General features: G+C 45.4%; 1 protein-coding gene across 1 annotated transcript in view; it reads left to right on the top strand.

Annotated features, from left to right (window-relative positions):
- The window catches only part of PAPPA2 (pappalysin 2), a 275,884-nt gene that overhangs the window by 218,183 nt on the left and 42,321 nt on the right, over positions 1–15,380 (top strand). The window lies entirely within an intron of this gene.

Here is a 15,380-nt window from a genome sequence, read left to right as displayed (position 1 = left end):
ATTGTATCTAAAATTTTAACTTCCTGAACACTTTGTCTCCCTTTCTTCCTTTATTTTTTCTCTGTAGGACTGATAATTGCCAAATATTTTATTTTGATTATTTATCTCTTAAGCTGTATCTCTCTGCCACTAGAATTCGAGGTTAATGAGGGATTCTTGTCTATTTTGTTCACTGTCACATCATCAGATTCTAAAGTGATGATTAGTAGATTGTAAGTGATAAAATGCCTAGGTGATAAAGAGGTAGAAGAGACTACACAAGAGCTAAATGAAGTCTGATTGTAAGTTCTTCCTTACTAGCATAGGGAGCAGGAGTGTCTCATAGCCTGGGAACCTGGTTGCTTTATCAGACTGTGTAACAAAATCTTTACACGGCTTTTCCCGTGGAATCACCAACAGATGAACTCTGGAGAGACCACACTTCATTCAGAAATCATGCCCATGTAGCCTCTTTTTTCTCACAGGCTGATATGATCCACAGGGACTCGTAGAAAAGCTGGATGTTCAGGAATAAAGTTCTGAAAGTATTAAAGGACAGGTCTAGCACAACCCTATTAATCCAGTTATCATTCAGCAAATGGTTATTGAGGGTTTCTCACTATGAGCCTTGAAATTGGGCTGGGTGCATGAATATGTAGTTAAAAAGGACAGTGCCTCCATTTAAGGCAGCCATTGTCTGGCTATAAAAGATAGACATTTATAGTAAGACACAGGGAAATGTCTGGTTTTGGTAGAAATGCTAAGGGATCACCCATGAGGACACAACCAACCCTTCTGTTCAGGAGCCTGCTGGAGCTTGGGAAGGACCGACTGATCAAAAGGGTTTTCCTCTGGGTCACTGACTATGGTCAAGAGGGATGTTCTAGAGGGTGGGGACAGGTGTGAAGTCCCATGTGACTGAAACCAAGACACATGTGGCAGTGAGAGTGGGCGGTGGTTGTGGGTGGTAGAAGCATGAAGTTACAAACGGGCAGATTAGTGAGATCCCACAGTCACTGCATGCCCCCTCTGGGGACTCCTGGGGTGAAGATGAGGCATCCAGGTGAGGGCAGGGTGAGGACGGGATTGGAACAACAAGGACAAATCCAGAGAAACACCTGAGCCCGTTCACCCGTTCTCAGCCTTCCAGACTTCTGAGTCCTGCCCTGCACAGTTGGTTGTTAAAGTTCTGCTAGACAGCAGTAGTTAGAGTCCTCTTGAGTGGTGCCTGACAGTTGGTGAAGTGCCATATGATCTAGACTCTCCCTTTGGGTCCTGTCAAGTCAGCTACAATGATAAAAGACTCCTTTCTCTAAGCAGTCAGAAGAACCAAAGCTTGGACAAGTCAGAGCCTTTTCTGCCTCTTGGGTCACAAACTGCTGCAGGCATCTTTCTGCATCTACTTCGCCGTCTACCCCACAAGGCATTTGAAGGGAACATTCAATAGATGCAGGGTGGAGGATAGCCAAGTACACACCCTCCAGTGAGTGGGGATACTGCCACTTCTGCTTTCCAAGTGGAATGTCCAGGAGAGAATAGTTCATTATGCTCATGGAGATGCCACAGACACCAGTGAAAGAGACTTGCTCATTTCCACCCTGGGAAACTATTGGCTTTATTTTATGAAAGCCTTATTTTTTCAACTATATTTTAGGGGAATCGTTATTGCTTTTTAATTTCTATTGCATAGTATGTTGTTCATGTTTATATTCCTTTTTTTAAAGATTTTATTTTATTTTTTGACAGGCAGAGTGGATAGTGAGAGAGAGAGACAGAGAGAAAGGTCTTCCTTTTTGCCGTTGGTTCACCCTCCAATGGCCGCTGCGGCCAGCATATTGCGCTGATCCGAAGCCAGGAGCCAGGTGCTTCTCCTGGTATCCCATGTGGGTGCAGGGCCCAAGGACCTGGGCCATCCTCCACTGCACTCCCGGGCCACAGCAGAGAGCTGGCCTGGAAGAGGGGCAACCGGGATAGAATCCGGCGCCCCAACCGGGAGTAGAACCCCGTGTGCCGGCGCTGCAAGGCGGAGGATTAGCCTGTTAAGCCACTGCGCCGGCCAAATGTTTATATTCCTAATATATTTTTCAATGCCTGGAAAACATTATAAGTGTCTCATAAACATGGGTTGAATGAGCAAAGAAATAGTCTGCAGTGCCATCTCCTAAGATTGGGTGCATTTCAGCAGCTTCTTACTACTGTGGGCAATTTTTCAAAATAAAAGCTCAATTTTAACTCACTAGCTTGATTATTCACGAACCACATAACCATACATTATCTGCTCTACAGTCCTGTGTCTCCTTTGCACCATGTATCAAGGCAGTGGTTAGGGAGTTAATACCTACCTCATTAGGTTCCTATTAGTATCAGATGCAAGACAGCTGGGTAGAACTCAACTTCTGTGAGCTCAGCTGTGGCTGCCTCGTCTCATCTGCAATGACTCAGCCCTGTTCATGTGTATGGTGGTGGGAGTGGGTTTACAACTAAACTATGTGGCTAGTCACAGTTTGCAGTATTGTTAGGGGCACAGTTGCTTTTGTGGAGCTCTTTAAATTTGTGTCATATTTCTATGTGAAAACAAAGTGAAGTCATTAAATTAGCCAATTCCAATGCCTTAGGGGAAGTAGTAACACACATTGAGCCTCATGCTTACCTTACATACCATAAATATATACAATTGTTATATGTTGATTAAAAATAGCATAAAACTTAGAAGAGTAATTTGTTCCTGTAAAAAAAAAAAAAACAGCAGTCAGAAATTCATCAGTTGAAAACATAATTAGACACATGGCTATGTTTTCCTAAACTCCCAAATCAATACCCTATACGCCAAGAAGAGACCAAGTGTTAATCCAATAGTTAGCACTAATTATGATGGAGGAGCAAAACAAGCTGTTACCTGTGCGTTGGGGGCGCCTTCATAGAGATCGTGTTAGGAAGTATTGCCTACACACAAAGCTTGCAAGGGGTGCTGAGGAAGTTGCAACTTCACTGTAAGAGAAAAACAGCAGGAAGAATCCAAAGAAATCCATAGAAATGACAGGGAAATTGGTGTCCTGACGCTCCTAAGGTCCTCTGAGATGATCTCATGGTGTCTATCCTTTGAGGCACTTGTGGCTCATGAAGGATGCAAAATCTAATCTTGTCCTCATAAATAATAAGAAATACTTCATAAGCCAGAGCAATTTTGTTAGGTGAAACTCTACTTTGAGTAATATCCTACTAACTCAAGTTGACTTATCTGGGGGATTGTTTCATATCATACTCAATCCTAAATCTCTTTGCTCTTAAAAATCGCTTGGGCCATATATAAAAGGAACAGCTTGGATCCAACCCTTCAGAGAAAGGCTGCAGATGCCTTGGAATCCATATCTTTAACAAACTCTCCAAGAAATTCCACTGCACAGCTTTGAGAAACATGACCATTGTGAAATAAAATACTGGCAAGATCAATATTTTAAGTACAAGCACACCTATCTGCAGCATGGTTCATTTGTTTTGCAAATGATGTCTGCCTATTTTGTGGAAATCCCTGTGATCTACCATATTGCAAATGCCTTTATTTCTGGAAACAGTACAGAACAATGGATTAAATTGCCTCATTTTCTCTAGTCTGCTTCCAATGATCTCATGTTTTGTATAAAAATGATGATATCTTATATTTTGAAAATGTTGTCTTCAAAGTCATATATATGAGTACATTCTCACATATGTGTATATATATGCAATTTCATTTGAATCTCACCACAAAGCAATAAACTAGGAAAAGAAGGTAGTATTATCTTGATTTTACAGCCACATTGGATGTTGTGAGATGATTTGTCCAGGACTGAATAGCTGGCAAGAAATAGAGAAAGAAACCCAGCCAATGTTTCTGGCTCTTATGTCCAGCACAACATGAAAGGCTGCCCACAGAACACACCAAAACACTGGAGTAAAAAGAAAAGCTTTATTGTCGGGAGCCGACAGGCCATCTCTCCGTGCACAGTTAGATAACAGGTTCATGATAGCCTTGCAGAGAGAGGAAGTGGGAGCAGCAGATTCCGTTAAGGTAGGGGGAGGAGTTAACACTTGTGGTTGGGTCATCTGGACATTACCCGATTTCTGGACAACCAGGCCCAATTTTCAGGAAACCGAAACCTATCTCTAAGCAACTGAAACTTACCTTGCAAGATGGCACCTAGGATAAGATGGTGTCAGTCTTGCCAATATTCCCCCCTTTTGTTTTTTATAAAGCAAGTGTTGTATGGGACTATACCAGCCCCCCAAAGAAGCCCAGGAGGGGTGCAAGGACAGCAGTTTATCCTCTGAAGCTACTTCCTGCTGGCATGGGGCAGATTCTCAAGACATTCTTGGGTAGGGATCTGGGTGTATCCCTGCAACAGCATCTGCCTGGTGGACTTTGGATTATTCCACTATTACTTCTGTGAGCACCTGAACAGACAAGGCAGTGTGGAAGCCAGGGTGAGCATAGTGGCAAGTAGCCCTGGGAGGGGCATCAGCCAAGTAATGAGAGGGCTCCATAGAGGAGAGGAAGTGAGAGGGTCGCTGGACCCTGTGTGGTGATCTGTGCCAGCTGGCCTGAGTGGTTGACATAGTAACACTGTTCTCCCAGAAGGATACAGGCTCCCCCTTTTTCAGCTGTTATAAGGTCTAAAGCCTCTCTGTTCTCTGGTAGAACGCCAGCTAGTGAGGTGATTTGACTTTGGAGAATTTGGAAGGCGTTGGCTGAGGTCTCAATGGACCTAGTGACCTCTTCTTGTAACTGTTGGAGTTTTTCTTGGAATTGGTTGGTCAAGATAACATTGGGGCCCAAAGCTGCTCCTAAAGTCACTGCAGAGGAGAGGGGGGCTGTGAAGCTGTTCCAACCCAAACCAGGAGAAAGGCTGCTCGTCTCCTGCAGGTAGAGGGTTTGTAGAACCAATTCTGAATGATCCTAAAGCATTAAGTGAGGGGAGACGAACACCAATACACACAGGCCAGGAGGAGAGTCGTTGATGCAGGAGTGTAGAGTATGACTACAAAGGAATGAGGCCCCAGGTGGGCTAGACAGGGAAGTAGTGGAATCGACGGTGATGTTGGTAACACAGGAAAGCTGTGTTGTAGAAGTTCATTATGTTCTGCAGCCACGTTTGTAACCCAGCACATTGCATTTGTCCCCCTGAATGTAAAGGAAGGTGACCGACAACCCTCTGAGCAAAGGGAGTACAGGTGTTTGATGAATAAAGTGGCTGCAATGGGAAGTTCCTGAAGGGGGTGCACAGAAAACAGTCTTGTCTGTAGAGGGCAGAAGGCAAGGTAGAAGAGGCCAGCTAAGTGATAGATTAGTGAGCTGTAGCCACATTAGAGGTGGTTTCATAGGTTTAATTAGCTGGGATAGGTGTTAAGAAGATTCCCTTACTATATCAACTATGGGGGCTGTCAGGAGCTGAGTGTAAACCCTGATGATCTTTATAGTTCCAAGTGGGTCTCCTAATTGGAGCCAGTATATAAACTGAGCGTTCAACCCTGTTTTGCCAGTCCTGAAGATAAGGATCAGTTGTGGTAATAGTTAAGAGGGGCCCTGTGGGAGTAATGGTGTAAGGGGGCAGGGGCAGTGCTTAAGGTGAGTGAAGTGGACCCGCTGGGGGCTTGCCTGAAGTTCTGCTGCTGTAGAAGTAGTTAGAATGACCGATCAGGCCCAGTCCATTTAGCCTGTATCTTGTTGGGACTAGAGGGGAAAGAGGAATGTAAAGAAGAGAGGAAGACACTGTCTCCTACATGTGTAGGAGAGGAGTTGTCTGGGGTATCTGGGTATGGGGCTGCACAGTGTCTGCATATTTCCTTATATCCTTTGGAGGTACCCGAAGAAGGGTAGTTAGGCCACCGGAGGCAGCAGGTTGTTGAAAGGCCTTGGCCAGCATTTGACGTCTGGCCTTCTGGGCTCTCCTGTCCCTCCCTTTATAGACCTTGAAGGCCACCTCTAGAATCTCTGCCTGGGGGTTCATGGGCCTCTTTCAAGGCGTTTTAGTTTTGCGTTGATGGCTGGGATGCTATGGGCAAAGAAATGGCTCGTAAGACGGCTACGACCGCCAGGAGACGCTGGGTCTAGGTTAGTGTATTGGAGGAGAGTCTGCATAAGGCACTGTACAAGGCACATTTTCCTTTTTGTCTTGAATAATCTCTCCCAATTTATCATAATTTACATCCTTTCTGGTGGACTTTATGAGTCCGGCCAGCAAACAAGTAATAAAATGATTTCTGACAGTGACACCATTAGGAGAATTATAATTCCCACTGGGGTCTTGTTCCGGGACCACATCTGCACCCACGGGATGGGCCGGGTCTGTTTGATGGGTCTCATCGGCATGGAGACAAGGCTGTTTCCAAACTTGCCTTCGCTCCTCTGGGAGGAAGGTATTAGAAAGCATCATAAAAATATCACGGAAGGTCAGATCATAGGACTGGGTTAGGTACTGAAACTCTTTGATGTAAGAGGTGGGGTTGGAGGTGAAAAAACTTACTTTTTCTTCAATTTGTGATAGATTGCTGACTGAGAAAGGAACATGGACCCTGACTATGCCCTCTGCTGCCCCCACTTCCTTAGGGGTAACAGGGAGGGGGTCTCCCTGGCTGTCCTTCAAGAGTGACTCGGGTTAGGATTAGGAGATGGGGAGTCGGGGGTCTGATACAACAAGGCAGGGATGGTATACTGCCTTAGAGAAACGGAATGGGGTGAAGGTTGGAGCTGATTTTCAAGTCGGGGCCCAGTGGGGCACAGGCAGAGCAGGACTGGATGCCGCATTTTGAGATCCCATGAATGGGAAGGGGTTGTGCCAGAGGGGTGGTGGGAGTAGGAGCTGATGGTGCATTTTGAGATCCCTGAATGGGAGGAGGCTGTGCTGGTGCCTGTGGTGGGTCTGGGGGGCGCTAAGGATGAGGCTCGTCTGCAGATCAAAAGTAGAAGAAGGGGGTTCTGGACCTTTAGCGGGAACCGTGGAAGCTAAGAGACCCTGAGCTGGAGAAGCTTTAGAATGGAAATAGGAGAAGGCATGGACATAGGGCATCTCCTTCCACTTTCCTGAACACCCACAGAATGGTCGAGATCCTGAGCAAATGTTGGGTTCAAGTGTGCCATTAAGCGGCCATTTGGACTGGGCCATTCCAGACAGCAGAGAAAGAAGAGGCAATGGCGTTTACTATCCAGGGCCAATTGGAGAGGAACGAGATTACTCAGGAGACAACTGAGAGGAGATTCCAACAGAACGTAGGACAAGGAAACTCCTGTAGCGACCTGAGAAGTCTGCTGACTGTAGGTGTCCCCAAGATCATCAGTCTGACGATGAGAGTAAGGGAGCAGAGGGTGAGGTTGTCACCTGCACCCACTGGTGCCCAGGGCAAAAGGCCCATAGGGGTTGTGGCGCCTGGTACCAGAACTTTGAGGTGAAATAGGGTAGAAGTCTCAGTGGGAGAATCCTCCACTCTCTCCACCTTACCTCAGGATTTTGAAAGGCTGGTGTGTGGATGGAGATCACGCAGCATCTGGTGGCGAGGAAGTAGGTCCAGGGGTGGGGTGTGGATTCTGTGGTTGGCTGAAATCCAGGATCCCCTGCAGGGCAGGGTTGCCAGGAGAACCTGGGTCCGAGTCATGGCACCAACGAAAGGCTGCCACAGCACACACGAAAGCACTGGAGTGAAAAGCAAAGCTTTACTGTCAGGAGCCGATAGGCTGTCTCTCCGTGCACAAGAGAGCAGCAGGTCCTATTATAGCCTTGCAGAGAGAAGAAAGTGGGAGCAGCAGACTCCATTAGGGTAGGGGGTGGAGTTAACACTTGTGGTTGGGTCATCTAGAGATCACCTGACTTCTGGCAAACCAGGCCCAATTCCAGGACACCAAAACCTGTCTCCAAGAAAACGAAACTCATCTTGCAAGATGGCGCCTAGGCTTATCTGGTACCTAGGATAAGATGGCGTCTCTCTTGCCAGTACAACATCCCCTGCTTCACCCTGTTTGCTATAGTCTTTATTTTTCCTGCTGTGTATTTGGGTTTGCTTACCAAATAGAAAATAAGCCACCCTCTAAACAGGAGAACCTCTCTTTTCTATATTCCTTTGCTTTCCCTATGAACTCTAAAAATAATTTGAGATATCTGTACATATTGTGAAATAATTTGTCTTTATTTTGGTTTGTTTTAAAAAAATAATAAAGTATGCATTTTAGATGCCTACAAGGTTTATTTCCCTTGCTCTGGCATTACATTTTTTTTCTTTTTTAAGATTCACTTATTTATTCAAAAGGCAGAATTGCAGAGAGAGAGGAGGAGAAACAAAGAGAGAGATCTTCCATCCACTGGCTGCAATGTCCAGGGTTGGACCAGCCCTAAGCCAGGAGACTGGAGCTTCTTCCAGGTCTCCCATGTGGTTGACAGAGGACCAAGGACTTGGTCCATCTTCTGCTGCTTTCCCAGGAGCATTAGCAGGGAGCTGAATTGGAAGTGGAGCAGCCAGGACTTGAACCAGTGCCCATATGAAATGCCAGCTCTGTAGGCAGAGGCTTAATCTGTTACACCACAGTGCTGGCCCTGCTCTGGGCATTCTATAGGTTTTCATGCTTGCAAATGATGTCAGGCTCCTCAAATAATATTTTTTTTTTTGACAGGCAGAGTGGACAGTGAGAGAGAGAGAGAGAGACAGAGAGAAAGGTCTTCCTTTGCTGTTGGTTCACCCTCCAATGGCTGCCGCGGCCGGCGCACCGCGCTGATCCGAAGCCAGGAGCCAGGTGCCTCTCCTGGTCTCCCATGCAAGTGCAGGGCCCAAGCACTTGGGCCATCCTCCACTGCCTTCCCGGGCCACAGCAGAGAGCTGGCCTAGAAGAGGGGCAACCGGGACAGGATCCGGTGCCCGGACCGGGTCTAGAACCCGGTGTGCTGGCGCCACAAGGCGGAGGATTAGCCTGTTGAGCCACGGCACCAGCCCTAATATACTTTTTGATAAAGAAATAATTTCTAAGGATTTAGTCTAAGATTGGGTGAAAAGCCAAGAATGAGGGCCCCCTGGGTTCAAATACAATGTGACTGAACGCCTTGGAGCCTGGCTTCTCATCAGCAGCCCTACCTGGCAGAGTTGCCAAAGAAAGTAAAAAGAACACTGGAGAAATGTGTTGCACATTTTCTCACATAGTTCTTAATTAAGTAAAAGTACTCCAAATCACTGAGTAGAAATCCTGCATCTCCTCAAAGGTAGCACCACCTGTCTATGAGAAAGAAAAATCGAAAAATGGTGTTCTGTAGTGTGTGTGTGTGTGTGTGTGCGTGCGTGCGTGCGTGCGCAATTTGCAGACAAGAATGGATCATTTGTCTTTTTTGTGTCCCTTGTACCAACTGGGCTGGGAAGAGAATCAGTGGCTATTAGTGTTTCCTGCAGGAACATGTCTGACTAAAGAAGCAGTTTCTAAAGCTTTTGTTTTGAGTCTGAGAAGAGAGGAGTGAAGGTATGCCACCTGTTCTCATTGTTCCCAAGGCCTGATAGCGGTGGGGAAACTGTAGGAAGTCTGATTTTCCCAGAAGGCCTCCCTGGGCCTCTGTTGCTGTAGTGTGGTGCCTTCTACCTTCCCCCTACGCAGAGGGGCTCGGACCTTTCTGTGGTGAGAAATGCCCTACATAAAGGAAAAAGGACCCACAGGGGGCCCAACAAGTGCCTGTCAGCCAGGGTGACGCACTGAGGGATCTGGTGGTGGTGACAGTGGTGGTGTGGCCAAGTGCTCATGCTCTCAGACGCCCAGCAGGCAGGGCCTCCCCTCGGACCTCCCCTGGGAACAGTGTCATTTTTTTCAATGGTTTTTCTTTCTCTTGGTGTTTTTTTCTCCTTTCCTTCTTGGTGCCGGGCTAATCCCACTTGCCCACTTATCTGTAAGGTTCCTGAGGGTAGGAACGAGGCTTCCTTTGTCCCCAGCCTCTCCACAGTGCGACTCCCTTCCTTTGTTGCACACAAGGAAAGCTGTGTGATTCCCAACAGCCCACAGGAGAGGATTCCCACAAAGAAACCCTTTCTGCTTTTCCGAAAAGCCCACGTTAAGTTGGATTACTTTATGATTGTCCTTAACCACGGTTGTCAAGAGGGTTTTATTATATCCCATGACCTTAAAATGAGAAAATTAATGTTCTAACTTACAAAGTAGTTGTCTTTTAGGAAGCTGATTTTATGGAGAGTTTTTGTTTTTTTTTTTTTTTTTTTGTAACACAGTGTGGCAATCGTTTGCATGTAAATGAGTTTTTCTAAATACTATTTGAAAGTGTTTCCTTTTGAAGTGCAAAAGCTTCCATCATCACATCGCATTTCACCTATGATTTCACTTCATAAATTCCTCGTTCACAGATTGAACGATGCTTTTCTTTTATTCAGTGCTGTCCAGACTATGAATTAGTGGGGTCCAACTTAATGAGATTTCCCTGTGCCTACACAGGGCAGGTTTGCAAGGAGCCTTAACACTATGTGAAATTGCTCAACTCCCCCAGCTCATCAACCTAACTGTTCAGTGCTTTCCAATCCTATAAATTCACTTTTTAAATGTTTATTTTATTTATTTGAGAGAGAGAGAGATCTCCATCTTGCTGGTTCACCCCCCAAATGCCACCACCTGTTGGGGTCTGGGCCAGGTCAAGGCCAGGACCCAGGAACTCCATCCAGGTCTCCCACACAGGTTGAAGAGACTGCAGCTTCTTGAGCCATCATGTGCTGCATCTCAGGACAGGCATTAGCAGGAAGCTGACATCAGGAACAGAGCCAGGTCTCCACCCCAGGCCCTCTGATAACGTGGGATGCCAGGATCCCAAGTGGTGCCTTGACTTGCTAGGCCAAATGCCTGCCTCCAACCTTCTAATTTCTGATTTAGTTTTCCCAGATGTATCTCCATCATTCTTTAACTAGAAACAGAATACTTCAAAGGGAGAATCAGGATTGAAAAGAGAAAATAATGCGCCCCAGGTGCCATAGTTTCCAGAAGGTGGTCTGACCCTGCCTCTGGCTCTTCAGGCTCAGACCTGACCCGACCGGATATCTCTGGAAGGGTACAGCTGTGGGGGAAACAGCTCGGGAGCTTGCTGCTCATTGGTGTGCACACAGATATATGGCTTGCAGAGGTCTGCTTTTTCACATTTCAAGTGTGAAATCCTCCCCTCTAGACCGCAAGTGCCCCATCATTGCAGAAGAATAGGCAAGAGAGCCTTGGAGCAAAGAGAAGAGGAACCAAAAGGCAGGGTGCTAAAATGTCCCAAGGAAACATGCTAAACAATGCCAAATTGATGGGCACAAGCATATGCAGCCTTAAGGAAATTGTCTGAAACCTGGGCAAGAGCAGAACTGTGTGGCCTGATGTGATTAGCACCCTGTTCTGTCAAGTAACTATTTCTAATAACAAATAATTAAGCAGTTTTCTATTAGATGTTAGTATTGGGTAACCAACATTCTTGTGACGTTGAAGAAGACATTTACCCAGGCCACAGCTTTCATACAGTCTTATGACTATCCTGATTATCCTTAACAGGCCCACCTACCCATCTGTCCATCCTTCTTCCCCCCCTCCCCCACCCTCCCTCTATCCCCTCATCATTTTTTGCACTTTTTTCTTTCTTTATTTCCTATATTCTTGCTTTTTAGAAATTTCCAAATGACCCGGCCTGGAGGGAAGTTTTGAACTTGTCTTCTTGTGAACCTTTTCTTTTTGGAAAGTTCCAAAACAGGTCCCTGGCACTTAATTGTTTGCATCCAATTCATGTGAAAAGTCGCTTGCTAGTAATATAATAGCAATAGTCATAACGTGCTGTGCTCTGTAGCTTTTCAGATGTAATGTATATCATCATAAATTATCAAAAGTACTCCAGAAAATGAGAGGAGCGTACTCACCTGTCACCAGGAGCTGGCCCCTCCCCTCCTGTCATCTCGCCGTTTTCTTCCTGCTTCACTTCCCTTTTGCACCTCAGTTGTGTCCATAAAATGCAGTCCTAAACACATTTGACGTTTTCGTCCAGTTGGGATCAGTAAATAGTTGTTCAACTCATGGCAAATGCTTCTCTTCATAGGCCTGGGACATCTTAATGAGATGGGGGATGGGTGACTTTCACAGGCCAGAAGATAAAGGAAAAACCTAGAGATGAAGCCTAGCATTAAGTGGTTGGAAGATACTCACTGTCATTGCTCTGTAAGTCACTGAGATAAGAACCAGGAGAGGTAGACAGACCCTATTCTCAAGTATTTGGAAATCTAGGAGGTGTGTGACACAGGGAACACTGACTGTTGCAACTTTTTTTTTTTTTTTTTTTTTTGACAGGCAGAGTGGACAGTGAGAGAGAGAGAGACAGAGAGAAAGGTCTTCCTTTTGCCGTTGGTTCACCCTCCAATGGCCGCTGCGGTAGGCGCGCTGCGGCCGGCGCACCGCGCTGATCCGATGGCAGGAGCCAAGTGCTTCTCCTGGTCTCCCATGGGGTGCAGGGCCCAAGCACTTGGGCCATCCTCCACTGCACTCCCTGGCCACAGCAGAGTGTTGCAACTTTTATACAGACCAAGCTAAGTTGTTGGTCTGAACCAGCCTCAAGACTGAATTATAAAATATTTTTAAAAATCAATGAGATAGAGATTGTCAGTTCCACTACCAGGAATTTATTCTACAGATATACTTACACATATGTGAAATTATTTATATAGGTCTTATTTGTTATAGCAAAAAGTCTGGAAGGAACCAGAATATTTATCAATATGAGTCTGGTTAAAAAAATCAGTGTGCAGGTATTTAATCGAATACTATGTAACCAATAGAATGCATGAAATGAACACAACTCCAGGTAACATTCTAGAGTTAAATAAAGTAAGACAATCATAATACAAACCACTATATAATAAAACTATAGTCTTCTACAATGTGTGTAAAGAAATAAATTATATGTATACATATATGTTTATGCATATCTCTGTATTATCAAAAAATAAAAATAAGGTTATATCCTTTCTATGTTATAGTATGAATATGTATTACTTTTTAATAAGTTAAGCTACATAAAAATGCAAAGAAAAAAATTATAAATACTACACAGTGGTAAAAAAAAATCTTGTCATTTGCAACAAAATGGATACAACAGGAAAACGTTATACTTAGTGAAATAAGCCAGTCCCCAAAACACAAATGCCATAGGTCTTACCTAATCTGTGGTAACTAATAGAGAATCTAATAGGTAGCATATATTAGTGGAATTGACACTTTGAAATGCCATGACTTTGAACAGCCCTAGTCTCCACAGTGTTTTGTTTCTCCTCATACTATTTGTTGAACTCTTCACTTAACATAGGGTTAGTTTTATTTGTATAAAGTTAATTGAGAATAAATCTTAGTAAAAAATAAGGATGGGAATAGGAGAGGGAGGAGAACGAGGGATGGGAGTGTAGGTGGGAAGGAGGGTACAGTGGGAAAAATCATTATGTTCCTAAATTTGTATATATGAAATGCATGAAGTTTGCATATCTTAAATAAAAGTTGTCTAGGTAAAAAATAAAACAGCAAAAAAAGTCAACACTGACCACTTCCAGCATTCAAAGATCCTTCACTTCACTTCAGAAGGAGAGGGTTAAGCTGCCATGTGCACCACCTGCATCCATACCAGAGTGCAGGTCTGAGTTCTGGCTACTCCGCTTCTAGTCCACCCTCCTGCTAAGGCACATGGAAGGCAGCAGATAATGGCCCAAGTTCTTGAGTCCCTGCTACCCATGTAGGAGAACAAGATGGGGTTACTGGCTCCTGGCTTCAGCCTCACCCAGCCCTAGATGTTATCGGCATTTTGCATTTAATCAACAGATGGAAGGCCTCTCTCTCTGGCCCTCCCTATCACTCTGCTTTTCAAATAAATACATAAATCATCTTTAAAAAGATATCAGAGAAGAAAAAAAGGAAACTATAAATAATTAGAAAAATAGGGCAAAGGGACATTAGGAAAAAAGAGTTGAAAATAAAGACAGTGGGTAGATGTTTAGCCTAGTGTCGAAACACCAGTTAGAATGTCCACATCCCACGTCAAAGTATTTGGATTCAATTCTGAACTCAAATTTCTGACCCCAGCTACCTGCGCATGTAGGCCCTGGGAAGCAGCACCCGATAGCTTAAATGGTTGAGTCCTTGCCATCCGTGTGACATATCTGGATTGAAGTCCTGGCTTCAGCCCCAGCCTAGCCCCTGCCACTGCAGGCATTTGGGGAGTGAAGCAACAAGTAGGAACTGTCTGCTTCTCTGTCTCTGTCTCTCTTTGTCATATTGATACAATTTTAAAAATAAAATAAATAATAAAAGTCATGACTACCACTGAGTTCCAGTAGAACTTCCTTTGAAACATCAACAAGAATCATTTCTAATTAGCAGAGGTATTGTGTGTATGCAAGTGGTCTTGCTTAAGTGGCTTTAAGTACAGGAGAACTGGTTTTGCCTTATATATTTGGTAATCTCCTCTTTTTAAAAGCAATGATGCCTGAAGCCAAATCATCTCCTAATAGCATTTTATACTATGGAGTTTTTCAATATTAAACTTAGTGAGGACTTGGACTATTTCTTTTCCCATCAGGAAAGCTGGGAAGGAGGGCTGGTATCTTTTTTAAAAATTTTCTTTTTCGCCGGTGCCGTGGCTTAACAGGCTAATCCTCCGCCTTGCGGTGCCGGCACACCGGGTTCTAGTCCCAGTTGGGGTGCCGGATTCTGTCCCGGTTGCCCCTCTTCCAGGCCAGCTCTCTGCTATGGCCCGGGAAGGCAGTGGAGGATGGCCCAAGTCCTTGGGCCCTGCACTCGCATGGGAGACCAGGAGAAGCACCTGGCTCCTGCCTTCGGATCAGCGAGATGCGCCGGCCGCAGCGGCCATTGGAGGGTGAACCAACGGCAAAAAGGAAGACCTTTCTCTCTGTCTCTCTCTCTCACTATCCACTCTGCCTGTCAAAAAAATATTTATTTTTTCTTTTTTACTTATTTATTTGACAGAGTTATAGACAGTGAGAGAGAGAGAGAGAGGCAGAGAGACAGGTCTTCCTTCCGTTGGTTCATACCCCAAATGGCTGCAACAGCTGGCACTGCACCGATCTGAAGCCAGGAGCCAGGTGCTTCCTCCTGGTCTCCCATGCGGGTGCAGGGGCCCAAGCACTTGGGCCATTCTCCACTGCCTTCCCAGGACACAGCAGAGAGCTGGTCTGGAAGAGGAGCAGCCGGGACTAGAACCCGGCACCCACATGGGATGCTGGCGCCGCAAGGCGGAGGATTAACAGAGTGAGCCGCGGCGCCAGCCCTTGGGCTGGTATCTTTAGTAATGTCAATCCAGAAAGAGACTGCAGGTCCCCATTTTCATAACTGGCCATGATGCGCATGTAGGCACCTGCGTATTAAGCTCAGCAAGTGTATCCTCTCT

Source organism: Lepus europaeus, chromosome 5, assembly GCF_033115175.1.
Source record: "Lepus europaeus isolate LE1 chromosome 5, mLepTim1.pri, whole genome shotgun sequence".
Taxonomy (NCBI): domain Eukaryota; kingdom Metazoa; phylum Chordata; class Mammalia; order Lagomorpha; family Leporidae; genus Lepus; species Lepus europaeus.
The sequence above is the reverse complement of the archived record's forward strand: the minus strand, read 5'-3'. Positions and strand labels throughout refer to the sequence as shown.